General features: G+C 42.0%; 1 long non-coding RNA gene across 2 annotated transcripts in view; it reads right to left on the reverse strand.

Annotated features, from left to right (window-relative positions):
- Positions 1–768: 768 nt before the first annotated feature.
- Positions 769–22,924, reverse strand: part of LOC149920057 (uncharacterized) — a 50,187-nt gene continuing 28,031 nt past the window's right edge. The window contains exon 3 of one of the 2 annotated variants that reach the window (XR_016464379.1): positions 769–1,359. This is a non-coding gene — a long non-coding RNA (uncharacterized LOC149920057). Of the gene's footprint in view, positions 1,360–17,513; positions 17,781–22,924 lie in introns of those variants that run through there. The other variant, XR_016464369.1, reaches the window with a different exon arrangement.

Raw genomic sequence — 22,924 nt, forward strand, 5'->3', positions numbered from 1 at the left:
ATCACTTCTCTGATTGAGGTTTACCAAAGCCTATTACTGGGCTTTTTCACAAAGATGCTGACTCATTTAGCAAAAAATACATGCCACTGTTCTCAGCATCATTTTATAGTGAAAATAAATATCACAGAGCTGTAAGGAAACCCCCTCATGAAGCCAGTGCTTTTTGTAGTATCTTAATTTTTCTAAAAATGATGCCCCAGGCAAGTTTCAAGATTTAAATTTCTGATATTCTTTGCATTTTCCCAAAGCTTGCTATCATTAACTTTTTTTCCAGGATGTTATGTCTTTCTGAGAATTTTGTCATCTCTATGGCTTGTTCCAGCCTTCCTCATCTTGCCCATGGGACTCAGTGGTACTGAAGAGCCACAGGACTGAGTCCTTCACCCCCAGGCAAGATCAGCTCCTGACATCTCAGTTCTGACAGATGTTCTGACAAATTGCCAGCTTGTTCTTAAACACCTATAGCACCCATGCAATACTCATCAGTCTACCTGAAGTGTTTCTGTCTTTTTATTCAAGCCCATCGATAAGAACTCATGAGCCCTCTGGGGTCAGCTGTGTGATTGAGGGAAAGGCAGCACTTCAATAAGTACATTTTGGGTACCAAAAGAATCTTTAGAATAAAAATACTTTTTCAGCCTGCAGGTGTACTGAGGTGAGCGAGGATCCCTTGGGGAATGGGCTCTTTCTCCACAGGAAGCCATTGTCCTAAGCAGTGTCCCTGGCCTTGGTTAGGATCACTGCTGCGTGCCCAAGAAGAGGCTGTTGGTTTGGGTTGTCTGATTGGGATTATTTTTGTCACTATTTTTATTTCACTGTTTGGGCTGTACTTGTTTTCATAGCTTAAACAGAGCTTGCAGTGGATCTTAAAAATATGTACAGCTGTTTGTTTCTTTTTGTTTTGCTTTTATTATGCAGTCAGTGCTACGGATCATGCAGCACACAGCGTTGTAAAAGAGCAGATAAAGCCAGGGGGCCATCAGCCTGTTGCAGGCAACTTGCTTTGCACATCTTGCTTAAATACACCACATCTTGCTTGGATGTGGTAGCTCAGATTGATGTTATTACAATCAATACAATGGCAATAAACATAACACCTATTTAAGGACAGATTCTATCAGCAGCTTCCTTTCAGTGAAGCAAGGTCCTTGCAAAAACTGCTTCCTGCTGCAAAAGATTATTCTGAACCACTTCTTCCATCATGCTCACAACAGACACGTTCCAGATACTGTAACTCACCAGACACTCCTTGGAAACGTCAGATATGTCTTTTGTCAAGGACTTCTGTTTTCAACAATATATTAATATTTCAGGCAAATGCTTGGCAGGTCTTCAGATGTTGCCAGTGGGTCTTAGCATCTTTGGAAAAAAAGTGAGATTTATGAGCAGAGCTGCTGGGCGGAGAGGTGGACATCAGTGGTGTAAAAAGCATACCTTGTGGTTTTAGTGACGCGTGAAGTGTAATCGCAGATGGTAGTGGGTTGCATTCCAGTCACCGTGACAAAGATAAAAGGCAAAGCGAAGGTTTTCAATACTAATTATTTATGGGAGCCCCGTGTTCAGCTGTGTAGCACTGCCATGACTGGATTGCCTTTCAGAAAAGTGAGGTAATACTGGCTGCTTTGTAATATTAACTGAACTCAGGTTTTTTTGCATGGATGAATAGTGACATGCCAGAAGTACTGCTTCTTGTGTTGCTCTGACCTGGTCAACCCAAGGAGTTGCATCCTTTGCTCCCAGTGTAGGTCTTGTTTAACCCTAGATCCTCCATGGACCCCAGTGTCACCCTGGGAGAAACTGACCTTTTTTTTGTTCTCATTGATTCTGCCATGTTTTCTTTTTTCTATTTTTCTTTTTTTTTTTTCTTTCTTTTTATTTTTTTTTTCCACTTGGATCTGTGCTAGATCTGGCACAACAGCAATAGCATGGCCATGGAGAACAGGGAGACCTCCATGAACCACCAGGCCATGGGCCTGGGCACCCTGCTCTGGGTGGCCCCACTGGAGCAGGAGTTGGAGTAGGAGGATCCAGAGGGCCCCAGCAGCCTCAATCATCCTGTGGTTCTGAGAGGGGGTGACTTTATAAGAGAGGCCCAACAGGCAGGACTGCCACATGTGGAAAGCTACATGCAGAGCCTCTCTCTGCTGATTGAGAATTAGAAGCAGTGTAGCCCTGAAATATTTCAAATACAGATGTAGCCCCCAGCTTCAGCTTGAGGTTATTCCTGAGCTGCCAGACAGGAACGTGGAATTTTCATGGTGTAAATCTGGTTGCACAATGCAGTGCTTTTATTTCCTTTGCTGTAAAGTCAGATGTACAAAGGGGAAGGTACTATCTGAGTTCACGTAGACACTGCAGCCTGAATCTGCATCGGAGCGAGATCCTCAGGCGCCGTGCACAAAATGTGGAGCCCCAAGCACAATCCAGCTGACCCACAAGTATGAGGACATCCTCATTTGTTTAAAATTCACTTGTTTAAACATCCTCACTTGTTTAAACAGTGAACACCACTAAAATAAAACAAGACAAAACCCACCAGCTATTAACTGTAGGAACTAGTGAAGAACATGAGTTGCTCCAAGTCAACATCCAGTCCAAAATCTGCCCCAGTGCTCTTCCAAGTTATCTTCAGAAGTGTATTCAGCCAGGGAAAAGGATCCACAGATACCTTTTTCATCTGTTTTGTCACTCTGTGCTCTTCACACACAGAATAACCCCCCCTTACCTCCCACCGTTGGGGGCAATTAGTTATCTCAGCATTGCTTTTCTGTCCCTGTCCTTCAAACTTCTTGCAATCCAACTATGTTAAGCAGTGAACTCTTATTTGGCCATCATAATTTTCTTACTCAAATAGCTGTGCAGCACCAAAGAAATTACACAGCCTCCTGAAATGAAGCAAATAAGTGCACACAATGGGCTGGACAGACACAGGGTTGCAGAAGAAGGTTTTAAGTAGAGCTACTTAAAGAGTGCCAGTGGATGGCAGGTTATTTGCATGTCAGAAATCCGCCTGATGGAGACAAGCAATCATAAACACTGAGCGTTTACAAGCCTCCTCTCCTGCTCAAAGAAACCTGATGCTCAGCCATGTGGAGGAATCATTTATTTCCTCTCTGTAGCAGGAAGTTCACTGAAATGGAAAGCAGCTCTTACGGATGAGTGCTTGAATTGGAATTATGAACTGCATTTTAAGAACTGGCAAACTATATTCACTTTATCTCATATATTTTTTACTAAATCCACTAAACCATCTTTTGCAAGATTAGATTGGATTGGTCATGTTATAAGAACTACTCTTAATTAAAATGTTTACGTCTTGAAGTGGATTTAAATGTTGGGTTGTTTTTTTTTCCTATCACTTCAGGATCCTTATATAAAGGAGAATCAGGACCTTTATGTTTAAATATCCGTCCAGCTAAAATGGATTTTATTTGTGAATGTTGGTATGGCCTTTAATAGCCCACTCTTAATTTGAAGAATTGAAGCAGAACAGTAATCAAGACTGTATTCTAATGCCTGAAAATTCACTTTATAACATTAAAATATGTGATTTATCATGCTAAGTCAATACACTCTTAAAATAAGACACTAAAAGTAAAGGTTATATGCACATAGTTTACCTGAGCTGCTGGGATGAGTCCTTGTATATCACAAGCTTGCCTGGTTTGAGCCTTTAAGGATGAATTAATAGGTATTTAAGAGGCAAATGCTGCTACAGCCTCTCTGTAGGATAGTCTCCCACTGCTTCTGTGTCACTGCTGTCCTTGCAGATGGTGGTGACCTTGTTCCCCAGGAAACCACTCATTCAGATCTACATAGGTGCCCTTTGGAGGCCCATAGCTTCTCTTCTGGCCTCTAATGTAGGGAAGGTCTCAGCCAAATCTCGGGGGAAGGATGAGGCCTTGCAGCTGAGAAGCACAGACCTTGAGGCTGAGTCTGTATGGAGATCAGGCCCATCGTACTGTCCACCAACCTCCATGAGTGTCTCACTGTTCTTCACCTCATCTTTCTTCATCTATGAGTAGGCTTCATGTTGTGCAGCTGTGTGCAATGGGGTTTTGATAAACCAGCAATGTAGCTTTCAAATGGGCAGGCTGCCATGGGGATAGATACTTCCCCATGGAGACCACTGAGTCTATCTCATGATCTATCATCTTCTATATCATGAGTCTATCATCTTCTCCAACATCTCTCCAACGTTAGACTTACCTCTTTCTTCACTAAGGTGGGTAAGAGGTGCCAGGAATTGGCCCAGATGAGTGAAGGAGAGGGAAGAAAAATTCCCAGTACCTGAGCACATGTCCATCCCACACCCTACCTCTAAGGTAAGCTCCAAGCCTTGGATTTTGAGTCCACATCCTGAGGAAAACACCTGTGCTCAGTTCTGGGAAGTGAAGGTGCTAATGACTTATCTTGGATAGTATGGACAATAGTTTGAATGTTTTCCTGAACCAGGGGTCATAATCATGTGTTCAGTGATCTGTTCCAGGGAAATCAGGAAACTTCTTCCCTGCACAATTTGAATTCTCACTCTATCTGAGTTATCTGATGAGAACTCTCAGATACAAGTTTGGTGGGGGAGGTCCAAAACATGGAACTGTGGGGAACTGCTGAGGTTTTGGCACAGTCATTGCGCAGGGAACTGGCTGAACCCTTCTCCTTGGTAGCTCCTTTGCGTTCCCACAGTGTGAACAAGCATCATGGCTAGGTGAGCTTTCACGCAAATGCTGTCCAGCATGCTACAAGGAGAGAGAAGAGGCAGTAGGATTTTCACCCACATGCTTTCAGGAAGACTGATGTTCTCCATTTGTTTGTTTGTTAGTGAAACATTGGTTTGCTTGGGGAATTTCAGCTATGAAGCAACCCATATTTGGAGAATTAAGTGAGATTTCTTATAAATAGCTCTCGCTATTTTCTTCTTGCTCTTTTCTTTATCTCAAAGGACAAATCCACTAAGCAGACTGGAATAGGTGAGGGAGGTTTGGTGTTGGTTTTTGGTTGTTTTTCAATCCCTTTTGACCTGGAGATATAGTGTTCATATGAAGAGAATATGACCTGTATCACTTGAGGTGCACTCTCCAAAACCCTTAGTGCCCTCTCCAAAAACTGTTAGTTTCTGACTTTGTCCCCATGCCCTGCCTTCACCTGTTGTGGGCATGATTTGGGTAGATCCAGGTGGGAATTTTAGAATTTCAGTCCAAAAGGGTCATCCACAAAATACCCCAAAGTCCCTTCTCAGGGTCTGCCTTACATACATCTCCTTGTTCAACACACTTGCCCAGTACAGCTCTGCTTCTGCTTGCAGAGCCCCCCTATTTTCAAGGGCTCAGGTCTGCTGTTAGGGTCAGACATCTAGATGTGGCCTTGCAAATCTGTCACTAACAATAGCTAACCCTCTGTTCATGGCTCACTGCTGCTGCAAAAACTCATTTTGGTTCTACCTTATATCTTCTATGCAGAGACAGCACAAGAGATCAGAAAACCTAAGGAGCATGAGATGTATATGGGTCACAATGATTACAAATCTAAGAGCCTGCTTCAGAAATAGGAGCTGGGCATGTCAAGCAACCTATAAATAAGCAACTTTGCAGCCCAGGCTTCCAGACACATATATATGTCACAGAAACGCCTGTTACAGCTCTTCAGCACTTCAGAACTGAAGTTAAAGCTACACGCATGTGACCAGGAGCAAGAGTGCAAGGAAACCTGAGAAGTATACCAGGGCACATAAAGGATTTGTAAACTGCACTATAGCAGGTCCTTCCATGGGATACCTCCATAGGAAGGGTTTGCAGCATGCTACTTGTGGCCTTGAACAAAGCTGTCAGGTTGAATCTATCTTATCCATTGCTCATTCACAGGTTCCCTTCACTTCACTAAACAACATACACAAGTAATAAATTCAGAAAACCTCAATCCTTTCTTTTCCCTGCTATTTCCCTTAGTGTTCACTCCTGCTACCACAACCCTGAGCACAGCTGGATTGGTGGGCCTGCTACAGTTTTATGTGAGTCTGAAGTGGGAGAACCAAACCACCCCCAAAAAATACTCTTACGAAAGAAGAAAAAAGAATATAACTCAACCAGTTCTCCAGCTGGTTCAGTGTGTAGCCCTCACGAACAGTGGTAGCAGTACAAGAGAATTGGGAGCAGAAGCTCAACAGAAGTCTCCTGCTGCATTTGATCCTTATTTCACATGATAAGATGACATGAAGTCTGCCTGAGAGATTCAAATAACAGGAAGCATTTCATCTCATTAGTAAGGAGAGCAAAATATTGGGAATATCATCTGCATGGGGAGCACATTTTGAGCACATTTTCATCTGTATTTTGATCACAGCCTGGGAGAGTCCTTGTTCAGATGAATAGACCATTGGTCAGTATATAATGTTCGGATGAAGTATTGATCTGTACTTCTAGAGAGGCCTAGGCAGTGTGTATGGAAGGAGAACATCTCACACCAAGGAGAATTGTAGGAGTTTCTCCTCTGAAGTCATTCCCTCATAATTGTAACTGAGGTAAATAACAGGACATGTTTTTGAAGGCATGCACAACACAGGATTACTGCAGAGGGATGGTTATCCCCAGCTTAAATGTAGAGTGGGGTGGCACTTAACTGTGCAGTGGGACTGCAAGCAATCCTTTTTGTGTTGTTTTTGTACAGCACCTCACACAATTGAGTCATGACCCTCACTGGCTCTGTAGTGCTACAGTAATTAAAAATATTTATTTAAAAATAAATGTGGCCATTGCTTTTAAAAAGATTCTAGTTAGCATAGATTCTATCAGCATAGTCCCATGCTCTGCATAAAATAAAGGCTTTTTATGAGACCTGTTAATGAACTCGCGTTCACATCCTGTTAGCAAGTTAAAGGATGTTAATGCTCCATATTGGCACCTTCAATATCTCATGTTTTTGTACAACACAGAAGTATAGGGCTGCTATTAAATGGTAAAATGGCTTCATGAAGATCAGAATCTGCCATTCAGGACTTCTAGCACCAGGGACTTTTTACCCCTTTCCCCTCCTGATGAGTTCAGTCCAGGGAAACCTACTGCCTCAGGAGTAGACTGTCTTTCTAGCTGCCATGAAGATTTCTGAGTAGCCAGACATTATTTTTTCCTGAGATTGGGTTTTTTGAAGCCTTCCAGAGAATCAGAAATCCAGGTCTTCGCCTGCAAAATGTGGGGGAAAAAAAAAGTCCAGAATGCTGAATTCCCATTCAAAGCACCCCACAACCTGGGGGTCTCCAGCCACTGCAGTACCGTCCTGACTGCTGCTGCTGACCTCAGAGTTGCTCCTGCAGAGCCAAACTTTGCTGTCCTTCCCCAGGAGTGGAGTTTCTGAGAAAGCTCTCTCGTGCTTATCGAGCCCTCTTCAGAGGTGATGAATTGCTGCTGATAGTTCTCTTCATGTGAGTCAAATACACCATGAGGAACTGTGTGAAGCTTCAATGTTGATTAAGGCACTCTGTGGTTATCCACTGGCATGTGTCTGTTATTATCTGTTAATTAAGCTCAGTAAAAGACCAACACCGGCTTTAAGAGCCATCCCCAGGCATATTCTTACTGCATGTTTATATGTTAGCATCAGCAGAAAATGAGTTAGGTAGTTCTTTTCTGGCTGTATTTGCTCCTAATTTTAGACATTGTCATCTTGCTTCTGGCACGGCTGAAATTTTATGCCATGTCCAACTTAGAGTGAACTGCATACTGTCAGTCTACACCAGTGACGGCAACTCATGCTATCTATAAGCTCATCTGGGAGTATGAAAAAGATTTCCAGGAAAATTCTTGGTAGAATGATACAGTGCTTTATTGGAGTCAGTGTTGGCCGATATTGATGGCTCTGAACAAAACGCGTATTTTTGTCTGGTATGGGGCTTCCCCACAGTCACTGCTCCTCAGCCTTCCTGCTGCATTCCCCAGGCTGTGGGAACTCATTGGACATGCACAGGTACCCAAGTTGGCACTCAGAATTCTGGACCGATCCTTGCCCACTGTCTCCAGTTCCCAAGCTCAGAGGTGCCTATGATGATAGATATTGCCACATATGACAGCACTCAGCACTGCCTAGACATGCTTACCAGCCTGGTCTCATTCTAACCTCTGCTATTGCATGAGTTGGACAGTTGGTCTAGATGATCTTAAGGTCTTTTCCAACCTTAATGATTATATGATCATATAATCCTATGATTCTACAATTCTATGATAAGTGCCCATCCAACCCAGGGGCTGGAGGATGGCTGAGTCATTTTTGGAGGAACTACATCATTATATAGTCTATCTATGGCTTGTGTCCAGCCATGCAGATAGACAATTAGTCAGACCTCGCAGGGGATGTAGCTTTCTCAGGCTCTCTGATGTAGTGTTGGTGGGCTCTCTTCTGGCACCACCAATCATTACTTTCATGTCTAAGGATCCAGCTTGTCTTTTGGACCATGCCATTCCTTGTCAATTCTCACCAACGTCAAAGGCAGGCAGGGAGGAAGGAATCCCGGCCCCAGAAGCAGAAACATCTCCTGCAGTCTAAAGTTCAGAGAGCAGTCTCAACAAAATTTAGTTGAGTTCAGCGTGTCTTTTTGATAGATGCATTCTTGGAACATTCCAAATCCACAAATCTTGAAGAAAGCTTTATATGGATAAAAAATAACTGTTGATTGAAAATGTCAGTATGTATTAAAACAAGAGCTGCACTTCTCAGGAAGTAACTGAGAACAATGTCATTTCCTTAAAACTTTGTTATTCTGAAAGAGGATGCAGTCAGATCTACTTCTAACCAAATATCACAAAATATATCCTAATGACACCCAAAAAGAAAATTAATCATTTGATTAAGTTTCACATTTATATTCCTCATTATCTACTCTCATATCCTTTTCATATTAGTTACCCGATGTTTCTAGAAGCCAAAAAAGAAAAACTTCAAAAGACAATGTCATGATTTATACACACTATTATTCTTTATACCTTTGCAATCCACTTTACCTCGTCTATGTCTAAAAGTTATTTGATGTAGACAAAATTTTTTAGTTAAGAAAATGTTTTCAACATTGAACCTAATGAACATCTTCATTTCCAGTATCATGGTAAATTCAAGAAATCAGATCTTACAGGATAATAGATTTTGAATCAGTGGTACTCTGAAGATCCTTGAGTCTAGGATGTGAAACAAGTGGAACTAAAGCTTTCATCTGAAATGGATTTAGAGTAAAAAAGTAGTTACAGTTAAATTTTCTTAGACTACGCCTTCTCACCTCAAAAACAGTGTCCATTTTTCATCAAAGAGGTCTTCTCTATCTTTGGTCACCATGAAAGAAATTCAAGCCTTAGCCCAAACCATCATTGTATTTCTGTGGTTCTCCTATTTGAGGCTCACCAGATGGAATTGTGTTCATAAAGTCAAGTTTTTCCAAGTCTTGATAAGTCTCAGCAGTAAGTACAAGCAGTTCTGCAGCCTAAAATCTTGAAAATTGAAAGAGGCCTTTTCTGGTTTGCTTGGTAAATATGTGACGTTTTGATTTAATGTGTTTCTGACTATCCAACTGTGCAGTGTGTAACCACCACTCACCTCCTCAGTTTTGCCTAGCTGCTCCCTCCTAAACAATTCCTTATTAGAGTGCCTCGCAGCATGCCAGGCACTTTGCTCGCCACCAGCCCGAGCAGATGGAAATATGCGTGCCTCTAAGAAATGTGACCTTGTTAGGCTGCTCGTCCTTCATGTGTGAGTGAGAGAGATGTAGAGTGTTACGCCCACCGCCTCTCCAAGGGTGAGGAGCGTGTGTGCATGTTTCCTGGTAACACTGCCTTGATATGATCAACACTGCAGATACTGCTTTTCAGCATCGCCACATTGCTACAAAGCATATGCTTGCCCCCACCAATGCTTATTCTCTCTTACCTCCTGGAAATCACACCTGAGGGCTAAATGTAGTGCATCAGGGACTGCTGTGGTGAAGGGCAGAGTGTATGTAACTGCCCTTTTGGCAGTCATTAAAAGAGAAAATTGAGAGAGAAGCATGAAAAAAGAAAGCAAATGGTGTATGGAAAAAGAGGATAAATAGAGGTTTGTAAACAGTTTTGATCCGTGACTTGATCCTAAAAGAAAGTTCTAAAACATGGTGGGAGTCTATTTTGCCTGCACTGTGTTTTGCTACAGAATAAATGGGATTTGTCTCACTTAATACAATATACAACAAAGTTATGTCTAAAGTCTGTGGACATCACCAAAGAAGGGAAGAATGAACTTCTCTTCATCTGACATCCCTTAGATACTTACTAGTACTCTGGAGAAACCTATGCATCTCTGAAAAAAGAGGCCAAAGTAGTCACCTCTGCCCTCAGGGCTCCAGGCTGTTGCCCACACAGATTTGTCTAGTGCTGCTGGATATACCCTGGGGTTTCTAAGACACTCATATGGGTCAGACAAGAAGCTGTGGGTGCCCCACCCCTGGAGGCACTCAAGGCCAGGTTTGCTGGGGCCCTGGGCAACCTGAGCTGGTGGAGGGAGGGCAGCCCTGCCCATGTCAGGAGGTTGGATTTGGATAGTCCTTGAAATCCCTTCCAACCCCAGCAATTCTGTTTATCTATGGGTGATTCTGTAGTACAGGAGCTAGAGGTGACTGTATTGTTGTGGCTACCTGGGATACCCCCTGGCACCTCACACTGTGTGAGTCACTTCTGTTTGTGCAGTTGAATCAGCTCCCTGACTTGCAGGTCTCCATATCAGGGTTGGTGAATTTTCCCACCAACACCCTAAATAACCACACAGCTCATTTCCTTAATAAGAATAAAAAGTGTTCCTGTTATAACTGTGTGAACTTCAGGCAGCCAAGCCCAGCCTCTCTTCTGAAGTGTGCTGTAGGGGCAAATGGAGGGCACTGTTCCCAGATGAATCACAGCTGAAGGCAAAATTTTGATGCCCTAGAAGTCCCCTTCCCATTTAAAGCATCTCCTTAGTGGAGGATTGTTGCCAAGTTTGGGAGAGTTCAAGAGAAGGGCTGCAGGGACTCAGCCTGGGCAATGGTGGAAGCTCCTTGCTGGCCATCCTAAACCTTTTATCCACACCCCCAAACCTCCCTACAGCTTCCAGACCCTATTAATCTTCTGCTGGCATTTCTGAATTCTCCATATGAAGGAAGGAAGAAAATGTACTAAGATACTATCAGGCATAAATGGGAATTTTTGTCCCTATGTCACTATCATCATTTGAAATGAAATAAATCAGAGCCCTTTCAGCACATTTGAATGTTTAGGATTACCAAAGCCTGGCCTGAAAAGGGGAAGCAAAATAATTTGGCTTTAACCTTCTGCCCTTTATTACCAGAGGCACAATTCCACTGATTCAGCTGGATAAGGATTGAGCTATCAGAAACTTCATATATGATTTCCACATTGGGTGGTGTGGATGACTGATAGCAGCTCTTAAGAAGCATTAGCTCACCAAGCAGTTGTTAGCAGTAGGCAAGTAAGATCCAAAAGACAGATGGCCAGAAATCAGAAACAAGTTAGCACTCTGGACAACTTAAAAGCAAGCCCTGATACCCTATATCTCTCCTTTGTTCAGGGTGATGACGAGGTTGCCAACTAAAGCATGTCCTCTCCTTTTAGGGCTTAAATCCTTGCTGTTGGCAAATTGTTTTCGTGTTTGGTAAACTGGCCAACTTGTGACCTGTTAGTTGCTGACAAGTGAAGAGGGTGCTCTTCTATCCTTGGGACAGTAATAAAAAAATAATAGGTCAGATCCTCAAATCTGATCTGGCACTTCTGAGGAGCTCAGGAAGTGAAAAGAAGCTAGCAATCATCCTGCTGCAAATGGCCAGCCAGAAATTCCTCTCTTGGACACCCCACCTTGCAGGAAGGACAAAAATAAGAAGCAAGTGGAGATCTGCCCCATATGGAGCCCACCTTAACCCCAATTATCGTATCAATGTCATTTGGGAGTTTTAACCCATAGGTAGGATATACTCTACTGAGAAAAACCAGCTGTACTGATAGCTTCTTTTCTCTGGCTCATCAGATTGCTCTGAGTTCTGCCATCAACTGTCTGCCATCAGCATTTCCTGGGAGAAGAGAGCTTATCAGCAACATCTGAGCCAGATTTCTGTGGGAATGGAGAAGAAAAAGGAAAGGTGTTTGGAGTTCCTTGATTCTTTTCTCGTTGCTCTTCACCCAGACTGCTTGTTTTCTGTCCATCCTGCATGGAAGCCTCTCTGCTCCTGAGAGGGACATAAGATTTCCTTTGCTCAATTTAGCTGCTCTTCCTATGAGTGAGGAATGAGAGGCAGAGCCACAGGGGAAGGTTTCTCCAGGCCTTGATGGAGCTCCAGAGAAGAAACATCTTTCCTGGGAAGGAAAACATTGGCAGCATTGATTATTGTTAATGCCAACTGCTAACAAAAAGGTAAACAATGAGGCAGATTTCAACAAACTAGAGATTAAAAGCCTGTTTCTGGATTATGTTAATGGCCTCCTGGTGCTTCAGCTTGTGGTGCAGGGAAGGGCTGGAGCTTGATGGGAAGGGATGGACTAGTTGTTACCTTTAATGGCTTTCTTTATCTATCACAAGAATTGAAAGCATTGTTTTGAAAATTGAAAACTGATGTCTTACATAATCCTGTGTCTTCAGGACCTAGAGTAAAAGATTTAAAGATTATTTAACCACTGGATAAAATGGTAAATGAGCAACATTGTCAAAGTGCATGTAGCACATCTGGCTGCCTTCTCTTTAAGCCATCTGGGTTTCTGATGGATGTATCATACGGTAAACCTCTACCACAACAAAGAAGTGGGATAAGTATGCACTAATACAGGAAAAATTGTGTTTGCTTTTGTGATTTTGTGACTATGTAGATCCTTACTTCCTTTGCCCAGACACTGGGGATCACCAACCATCCATATAGGACTAATATGCTCTACATCCAGGTTAGAATTTATTTAAAAAAATGCCTTAAAAATTATTCTCTTTTTATGAATTTTAACTTTTTTTTTTTAAATTTTTTTTCTTCCCCACTGAGGCATTTGATTCTTGAAATGGATGTTTAGTTTCTTGGGAAAACAACTGGAATGAATGGAGGCTTTGACACTAGGACCTTGCCAGAGCTGTGGTTCAGCCAGCCCAGAGGCTGTTCTCTCTCATGTTGTTTCCTTACCCATACCACTGCATTCTGGGGAGCTGTGCTCCTCAGCAGCAAAGCAGCACAGCTGCAGGGAGTATCAACAGTTCTCATCAGCCATTTTGGAGGCTTTTCTAAAACACATTTGTTCTATTTTTTAATTATTATTTTTTAAATATTTTTTAACCAAAGTATAGAATCATAGAATGGCCTGGGTTGAAAAGGACCACAGTGACCATGCAGTTTCAACCCCCTGCTATGTGCAGGGTCACCAACCACCAGACCAGGCTGCCCAGAGCCACATCCAGCCTGGCCTTGAATGCCTCCAGGGATGGGGCATCCACAGCCTCCTTGGGCAACCTGTTCCAGTGTGTGTCACCACTCTCTGAGTGAAAAACTTCCTCTTAATAACATGGATGTTTCTATCACTTTTTTTTTTTCCTTTTATTTTTCTTTTTTTTCTTTAAAAAAAAAATTCCTTGCAAAGCAAGGGAGAAGTGCTGCTCAGCTGGTACAAACTATTTTTGCACTTGTGCCATTTGGCACTTGATGCAGTTATTATTTTTCTGTATTGCCATGGTGCCTGTGAGCCCCGATAGAGACCAGAAACATGCTTCTGTCGTGAAGGTAAGTAACAGATTTTAAGCTAACAACAAATCCTGACCTTTGTTTGACAGATCCCTTAGTACCTTTCAGACCCTGATAAAAATTAAAATATAGATGAGTTAAAATAAGGACATGTTGAGGTTTGTATTCTATAAGATACGAAATCTGAAAAAATGCCAGAATAAATGCGACATATGCACCAAATACAACAAGCAGAGACCTTTTAGCAGTTAAAAACAAGAATTAGGTCCTTCTACTCCCTCAAACATAAGATGGACAAGTATTTTTATATCTTTTTGTTGGGCTCAGCTATGTCAAATAACGCACAATTTTGAATTGCCACCTCCCCTTTGAGGCATATGAGTGCATTCTCTGACACCTAATGTGGTGACAACCTCAATCCTATGTGCTGCTCATTCTTTTTGTTTTCTAAGTAGCTGCTCTATCTTCTTGATTCTTGTAGGAAAGAAGAAAAAAAGCAACACAAAACCCACAGATATAAGAGTACTACCCCTCTTCCTATATAAAGTGATCAAAGGCTCTTAGTGCTTGTGTGATACACACACCCAGAATGACTATACAAAGGACATATACAGCAATGTAGCTAACAGCTGCTCACTCCTAAAACTCTTTCAGCATTCTGCAGAGTCCAGGGACCCAAAAAACTTACGAAACAGTCTCCTCTATATCAAATTAATTAGGAAATTTGTTTTAGAGGCATGTTTCCAATTTTGCCTTCATGTTAACGTTTCCAAACTTTCCCTGGAACCAGCTCTAGTGTTTTAAAGCAAGTGCCATGTGGGAGGAGAGCAATAGTGCTGAGCAAGAACAGAAGCAGCACAGGATGGCTGTCTGCCAGGTTCTGCCTCGTCATCCTGAAATCCAGTTCTGTGGGAGCTGTGAGTCACTTCCATGGATATAAAAGTAGAAAGTTTATACAAACCCAAGGAGAGCTGTGGAATTCTATTGCCAATGCCCTGCTGGCTCTAGCTCTAGAGTTTCTTGCCTGGTTCTCCATCTCACCCCTGGATTTTCAAAGTCCTCAATTGCTCAGTAATTTTCTACCTTATCTGTACAGCCATGCTAATTTTGTCACTCAGGAGCTGCAAGCAAAACAAGCACGCTGACCTCAGGAGGAGAAAAGGGAGGGTCGGTGGATCAGATCGTGCCTGTGCCAAGTTCATACCTGCACAGTGTCTGACCTGCCAAATGGAGTCAGGGTGTCTCCCTCTGGGGGCCTAGCCAGTCCCCACAGCTCCCAAGGAGAGGCTGTTATCTCTGAGGTGAGGTTAGGGGAGAGAGTGGGAGCAGCAGGAGAGGAGTCTTCAAGCAGAAGAGAAAACAAGATGAGAGACTGTCCTGTCTCTGGGATTAATGGCCTTCACTGGCAAACGTTAAGTCAAGTCCAGACAGGAATCCCACATCATGTTCAAGTGTTAAAAGACAGACTGAGAGACAGAAGGGAAAGCAAGAGGTAATTAATACAAAATGGTTGTCTCTGGTCCTTGTGTAAGAAAGAGTTAAGAGGATCAGGGCCACAGACATCAGTATGATCAAACACTCATCTGCATCAACAGACCCCATATTGCTGATCTGGTTGGACCATGGTAGAGCAAAAGACCTATCTACCCCTGAACTCAGTTCTGATCTTCCAGGATAAACTCAGTGCAGAAGGCAATGGAACCCACCCTCTCTGACATCAGAAAAAGTTGTTGTTTTGGCACTTACCCATTACTTTTTAAGATAATAGCATTTTTGATAGTCATTAAAAATAAATACATGAAAGGTTGCATGGACTACAAGTTAGGATATAACTTTGATCACTGTTCAGAGCTTTGCTGGGTCATGGAAGTGAATGGGTGAACTGCTGTTGGCCTTTTCTCTTTAAATTAATAATGGAGGACACCGATTTTTTTCTTCATTTGCAGAAGTGATTTAAATTAATATACTGGAAAAAAAAATCCAATTTAATGATGGCTTTACTGAACTACTGGGTTGTATGGTTTGTTTTCTGCTTTTATTGGATTTTCTTTCAGGTTACAAAGCGTGGTAAGTAAGCCGCTTTACTTCTTACATTTCTACTAATTCATCTTTTCCTTCTGTTTGCTTCTTCCATAAAGTCATAATCCAATACCCACACAACAATCATCTGCACCATCTCAGCTAATTACATCACAGTGCTTTGAGACTTTTGATGAGGATTAAATGACATGGTGACAGTTTTCTGCTTCAATATTTCTGCTGCCCGTTTTTACACCTTCACCAGTAAATCAGAGAGAATGCACAAAAAGGTCAACACGCAGTCCAGAAGGAAAGTGATCAATGTTCTGTACATTCATAGTTTTTGAATGGTCCATAGGACTGATTTTTAGTCTGAAATTTCCCTTGAGAAATGGCAGTTGGTTGCATATAAGCTAAATGGAGGCCTTAAAGATTTGTGCCATACCGTGGCTGTTCATTAGCCTGTGTGAAATAATTTGGTCCACCTGCAGTGTTATTTCTTATTGCAGGTTATCTACCTGGGAAAGGTATCAAGGGAACAAGGCTTCTAGACTACAAACATAATATCTGTCTAAACTATGGCACATTTGGAGAATAGAATTGTGAAATGATTCATAATCATGGCCTGTACATGTATGCTGCTATTTAGAAAATAATTTCCTTTTTGTGGGGAGGAAACTATAATGACATATGACCAAAAGTCCAATCATTTCAGTCACCTGTCTCCAAAAGTGGCTGAAAAGATATATGTCGCAATAAGAACAGGAATGCTTTTCTCAATCTCCAAAAATCACTATCATGATCTAGAGAAAGAAAAGTGTGGTATGCCTGATTGAGAAATTCTGGAAAATTATAAAAGGTCACAGGTAGCTAGGTTTGGACGTGCTATGCAGTATGAGTAGCAGAAAGAATGACAAGTTAGCAGGAAATAGCATTTTCATCTACATCTTTATACTTCTGGTTGCACATCTTAAGAAGCCAAAAAAAAAAAACACAAAACAACAAAACATGGGTTGGTTGGAGGAAACCCACTTGGGATTAGGTGCCTATAAGATCACCACAGGCACATCTCCCCTGCGGCCCCCTATCCTATAACTCACTTCAGCAATCAGAAGGTGATGCTCAAGCACCTGTTGAGTGCTGAACACTGAACATCTCTGCCTAAAGAGAGGCTAGTTTCAAGCCAGCAAGTACATTTCCAGGAAAAAACATCTTTAGTAATGTATCCACTGTCCTGTGGCCTCTTTTCTGAAGCTTGTTGCTGAGTTTTTCAAGAGCTGTAAACATCCAGATGTCTCCCATCTCAACAGAGAGGGCTTCCTGAGAAGCTTTCCTAGCTCGCACTTTTGTGGTTCATAGCTGTGACATGAAACATCTTTCATGATGGAAAAGAAAATCCCTTCATGTGACCATCAGGTCAACACTCTGTGGATCATTAGGCAGCCCAGCATAGGAGCACTGTTTTGAGGAACACAGTGGAGAGCACAGTAATGGACACTTCTGATCTGGCGTATCCTAAATACCGAACACTTGGGTAATTTATGCTTATGCAGACATTCCTTGGTGAGAGAACAAAACAAGATCTGATAATGTTTCTCTTAAGCAAGTCTCAACAAAATCATAGCTCTTGTTTGACATGCAATGAGGCTGCTGTTTATTCTTCTTTTTTGAAGGCTTCATATAAATTTTTGTAGTCTTGGGTTATTGCCCTGGGAAACGGAATATGATTTGAGTGACTGAACGCACTGTCTTTATTTTGACTTCGAGCAGGGTTGGGTCTAAAAAACAAAGAAGCTTCCACGTGAGCAGCCCAGACAAGGGTAGCCTTTTTCATCCAAGCAAATTGTGCAGCAGGAAGGAGATCTACAAACAACAATGAAAAACCCTGGTGATGACTGCAAGCTGCACATTCTTATTGTGCTGATGGTTTGTGTGCTTCTTTACTCTTTTCGTGTTTTCTCAGACAGTACAGAAACCCTGCCCTGTAGCAGAAAGGTCACACAAGTGAAGATGAGAAAGACGCTGAAGAGCTTCCGTGTGGGTGAGCCATCAGAGCAACCTATATGGAAGAGCAAAGGGCTGTGAAGGATAACAAGACACTGAGGCCACTACACATGAATTCCTCCACTGGAGGGGTGTGACAGAGACAGAGAGAGAGCTCAGTACATGTTGCAGTCACTTTGAGGGAGTGTTTCCCAACTTTCCTCCCCCAACTTCATATCAAGACCAGAAGACGCAGTATCCCAGTATCCTAGACCAAGCATCTTCAGCAATCTCATGGCTGCAGATACTTCTGGGACTGATGGCTGGTATGAACAATTATTTAGGAGATTAAAAAACCCCTCTGGTAGGAAAGGAAATATTTCTGTATTAACTTTGGTCAACACTAACAAACTTCAAGTTAATAAGTGCATTATCCCTGTTTTCTGCTTTAGTACTGGTCCAATTAGAGAATCTCATGGTGCAAAAACTACCATATAAGCAATGTGTTGATACATGAGAATTAATGGGTGGTTAAAGTTTAAAAAAAAAAAAAAAAAAAGGTAAAATAAACTGTAAGCAATATTCTGGTTCACAGAGATAAGAAAACCATGTCTATTCTATTTCATCTATTACACTTTTTCATCTTGATAATATCTCTTTGAAAACTACAACAACATTTGTAGCTGCCTGAGGATTCTGTGGGAAAACATCTACTTTTTAGCAGTGTTATCTTTTCCAACTGTTCCTATGATTTCTGTGTACTACTGTTGTGACAACAGATCAGTTACAGCTATTCTAGTTTCCAACTGAACTTGGATTAATGGGTCATTTTAAAGCCTTCTCTGAATCAACTGCATGCTCTACATAAGTTATATGTGAGTCAAGGTATTTTGTTTTCTAAAGAAGCAAAGAAAATGTTTTCTTGACCAATATATTGCTATATATTTTGCCCTACTTGTTTTTTTTCCAGTGGAAAATGGAAAAGAATGTAGTGCAGGATAACATGTAATTTTCTCTGTTTAGCTGTGTGATGTTAATATTTTATTTGAGTTATTTACAGTGTATAAACTTGGAGCTCAGTGAGGTAAATGGGGAAGCTGGAATTCACAAACATCACTGCAAATCCCATCAACAGTTAAAGACAACAGGTCTGAAATGCTCCTCAGTGTGCATGAAACCGACTGTGCAAACACTAAACAGTCACTCTGGGTAAAACGATATTTGCAACTTAGAGGTAAAAGTACTTACAGAAATTATTCCATTTGAGCAAATTCGTCTTTACCAGAAAGACCCAACTGAATCACTTGAAACTTCATATCTGACAAGGGAGAGGGAAAACCAGCTAAGAGCAGCCTGAAGCAACCAAGATCTTTGGTCAAGTGCAAGAGCTGGGTTGTGACAACAAAGGGGGCTGTTACGTGGCAACTGATGAGGAGCAGGAGCGTGTTTGGCTTACAGCAGCACTAAAGTAAACAGGTAAGAGTGCTGGGCTGGATGGAGATGTGTGTCTGTTCCACACTGCAGAGTGCGATCTGAGATATCTAAACAAATTTCCAGCACATGCTTTTATGGCCATCCCCCTCTCCCACACCTGGGTCGAATTTGGGCATATAAGCAACCTTACAGCAGCCACTGTGACACAGCTACCAGTTGGAAGAAATCCAGCCAATTATTTAAATGAGCTATTAATCCCAGGGACTCAGCAGTAGGCACTGCAGTGACATTTACTGGGCCTCACTATGTGGGTGGCTGTGACCCACGTTGTCTTTGTAGGAGCATGACCTCTGTTTCATCCTGATGTGTTGAAGCAACTTCTTGATGATAACTCACATCTCATCTGCTTCACAACTAAGGCCATAATCTATCGAGGAGGAGAGGAGAGGAGAGGAGAGGAGAGGAGAGGAGAGGAGAGGAGAGGAGAGGAGAGGAGAGGAGAGGAGAGGAGAGGAGAGGAGAGGAGAGGAGAGGAGAGGAGAGGAGAGGAGAGGAGAGGAGAGGAGAGGAGAGGAGAGGAGAGGAGAGGAGAGGAGAGGAGAGGAGAGGAGAGGAGAGGAGAGGTTACTCCAGAAAGATTTGCCCTTACTCAGAGACACATAATGATGGCAAGTACAGCGTTTTCCTCTGTTACTTGTTCCAGTAAGTAAGTCTCACAGCTGAAAATATCTGTCACTGTTTCTGATTTGATGATTTGAATTCACTTGGATTTAACCAAGTACTAAGACTCTCTCTTTTTTTTTCCTCACACAGGAAATTGCACACAGAATCTGACCCTCTCTTCAGCCTATTTTTTGAAGAATTAGAAGATTCTTCCTGTCTCTGAGCACAAGGCAGTTTTTCCTGCCTTCAGTTCATCTTGGCTACTCTTTGCTCTGCAGGCTCTGTACCCTTTCAAGTCCCTTTGAAAATCAGGACACCAGAATTACTTGCTGGTATCTATGTTGACAACAGAGCTAAATTTAATTCTCTGCTCCTCTGATTATATACCCAGGATCTAGGCTGCTGGCACTGCCCCAGGTAACTGCTGCTCCTTGTCTGGTGTCACCTCTTGAGCTGCCATAAGGGAGTTGTTATTCCTGAGAATCCTGTTGCCCACCCCATGACGATGGCCTGGTTTTTGTCTTGTTGTGGCTCTTTGATGTGCAACCCCATTTGGCCATGGCATCACAGCACATTTTGGCTGTAACCCCACACCTGATGGAGGGCACACCCAGAACTGCTCATGGATTCCCTAGTCTGGAGATAAGGGTTGAAGCCCAGATTCACTGAGTGATGGAAGTCGTTCTGCATCACTATCCTTTCCTCCTCACTGTGCATCTTTTCATCATTTATCCATGTTGCTAGGAATAATTTTTATATACTTCTCAACTGAGAAAGTTCAACTCTAATATAAATCCCTACAGAACAACACTAGAAATGACCCCTTGACAGTTTAATAGCTTAAGGCATTTAGTGTGTTGTATTGGTAGCGCTAGCCCATGTGTCATACAGGACTCCTTTAAGGAGAATCCAAGCATATTTATTCTTCTGTCAAGCTCCTTTATCACACAAACTGGTAATCTTGTCAAGAAAGGAAACCAGACCTTTTTTTACAAACAGATTGATTTTCCATAAAGCTATGTGGATCAGCATTAATTAAACTCTCTGACTCTGCTTCTTCTTCCATTTTTCAAGGCCTTTTATTATTTTTTATTCGCTAATGTCTAATATCAGGCTCAATAGCTGAAGTTAGGCTGCTGCTGACACGGAATCAGCATGTTCCCACGCTTCTGGGATTTGTATGGTGCTCTGAGATCTCTACAAAATTACTATCAGAAGAGGTCATTTTTCTTCTTTGCTAACACTAATACAAATTCTCACTCGTCTTGAATAGTTTGTCATTTCCCTCTAGCAATCGGATGGTATCGCAGATAGTATTTTGCTCCTGGTAGATGGAAAACAGGCTGTCCTTCTCAGCAGAGCCAGCCAGCACAGCAGCCTGTCACCAGCAGTGCATGAAAGCAATAGATGAGGAAAGCTGATAAGCACAGGTGAACAGCCCCAAATGCTCTGCCAATAGCCAGCCACTATTTTCTCTTGTTTTCCTACACAGTGTATTTTCTAATTTGTATTACTTGCCTTTACATTCCTTACATTCACTATTATGTATATGTCCATAGGTGTATACAATCTCACAAGCTTCTTCTATCATTATTAAAATCTTAAAGAATTACATACACATTAGTCAAAGCTCCCTTGATTGCAGAAGAGGCACTTTGTAGCCCTGGCTAAGAAAACTTTTAGATATGCCACTTCAGTACCTGTTGATGCATATTCCTTGTACTGACCTACCTAATGGAATGCAAATCTCAGTGAAGCACTACTGATTAGCTGTCTTCAGTTGTTGGCTTGCTCAGGGAACACATTTACACAAACTCCTTTTTTCTTCCCCATTGAATAGTTGTGAGTCCATAGAGTGATTTTTCAGCAGCTTTTTACATATATGCTTACAAATATTAGAATATGTATAAATATGATATATTACAAGATAGATCAATTAATGCCCTGACTATGCAGAAGCATCTGTAAAAGTAAGATATCTAGCAGATAACAAGAATACTGTTTACTTCAGTGCATTGCCATAATCTAATTAATCTTATCAATTATTATGTACTTATAGGCCAAACAGGCATGCTGTAGAGAGCAAAGGAGAGTGTCTTTAGATGGCTTTGCCAATTGGAGAGCGTACTGTATGAGAGCATGTGTCATTCATTTAATTTAATGTATGATTAACAACTCCTTAATGTGATTAGCACTCCTCTAATTGTGATTGACATGAGAAGTAGTTCGTCAGTCTTTCCACATATGCAGCTTCATTGATTGTTAAAATGGAAAAGCAAACACATTTGGCAGTCAGCAGTCCAGCATTTTGGAAAGTTCCAGGGGCTCTTCCAGCAACGTCCCAGTAATTACGTCTGACATGAATGGCTTTACCCGTATCCCTGTGTTTTTTTTTTAAAGCTGGCATTTGGCTCTCATGTTGAGATGGTCTCCAACAGGTGGCCTTTTGTTGGACAGCTACCAAGTGACATTGGTGACAGCAAAAATCTGCTTCTGCAGATGAAATACATGGGATATGACAGAGTCAAAAGGCAACATAAAGTGCAAGGGAAATGTATCCAGATAAGCTGTGGTCAGTTCTCTATTTTCCAGTTTTCTTTTTCTTTTTAAAGATCAGCTTATCTGACCTCTGCTCTTCTCTTAAAAAGCCCGGATTTACCCACTCACTGACTTCAGATTTAGTCCAAGGGCATTCAGGAGGCAAACACTGTGTTAATTCTTTCCACTCCATGTGCTGCAAGAAAAGTGTTTATTATAGAGTGCATTCTCTCTTTTAAAAAACAAACTCTTGCTCATCAAAATTTACTACTTCTTATAGGTATTTTTTAGTGCCACATGGTGAGGCCAATGCAGCTCTGTGGCTTAGCATCATTGTGTAGGTCCTTTCATTTAAGGTAACTCAATACTTCATAGGAGAAGTAGACTTCTTTCTTTCTGCTGGGTTGCATACAGTCTCAAGGATATCTCAGACACTGGCCTGACTCCCCAGGCAGTGAGGGAACCGCAGAGTCCTCAGCCTGCCTCCAGGCTGGGGCTATTTCCTCCTGTCAGAAGGTTTCAAAATTAAATCTTCTCACTCAGCCAAGTGGCTGTAAACTGGTCCCTGTGGTCTGAGCCTCTAAA

Source organism: Phasianus colchicus, chromosome 1, assembly GCF_987193195.1.
Source record: "Phasianus colchicus chromosome 1, bPhaCol1.hap1.1, whole genome shotgun sequence".
NCBI classification, from domain to species: Eukaryota; Metazoa; Chordata; class Aves; order Galliformes; family Phasianidae; genus Phasianus; species Phasianus colchicus.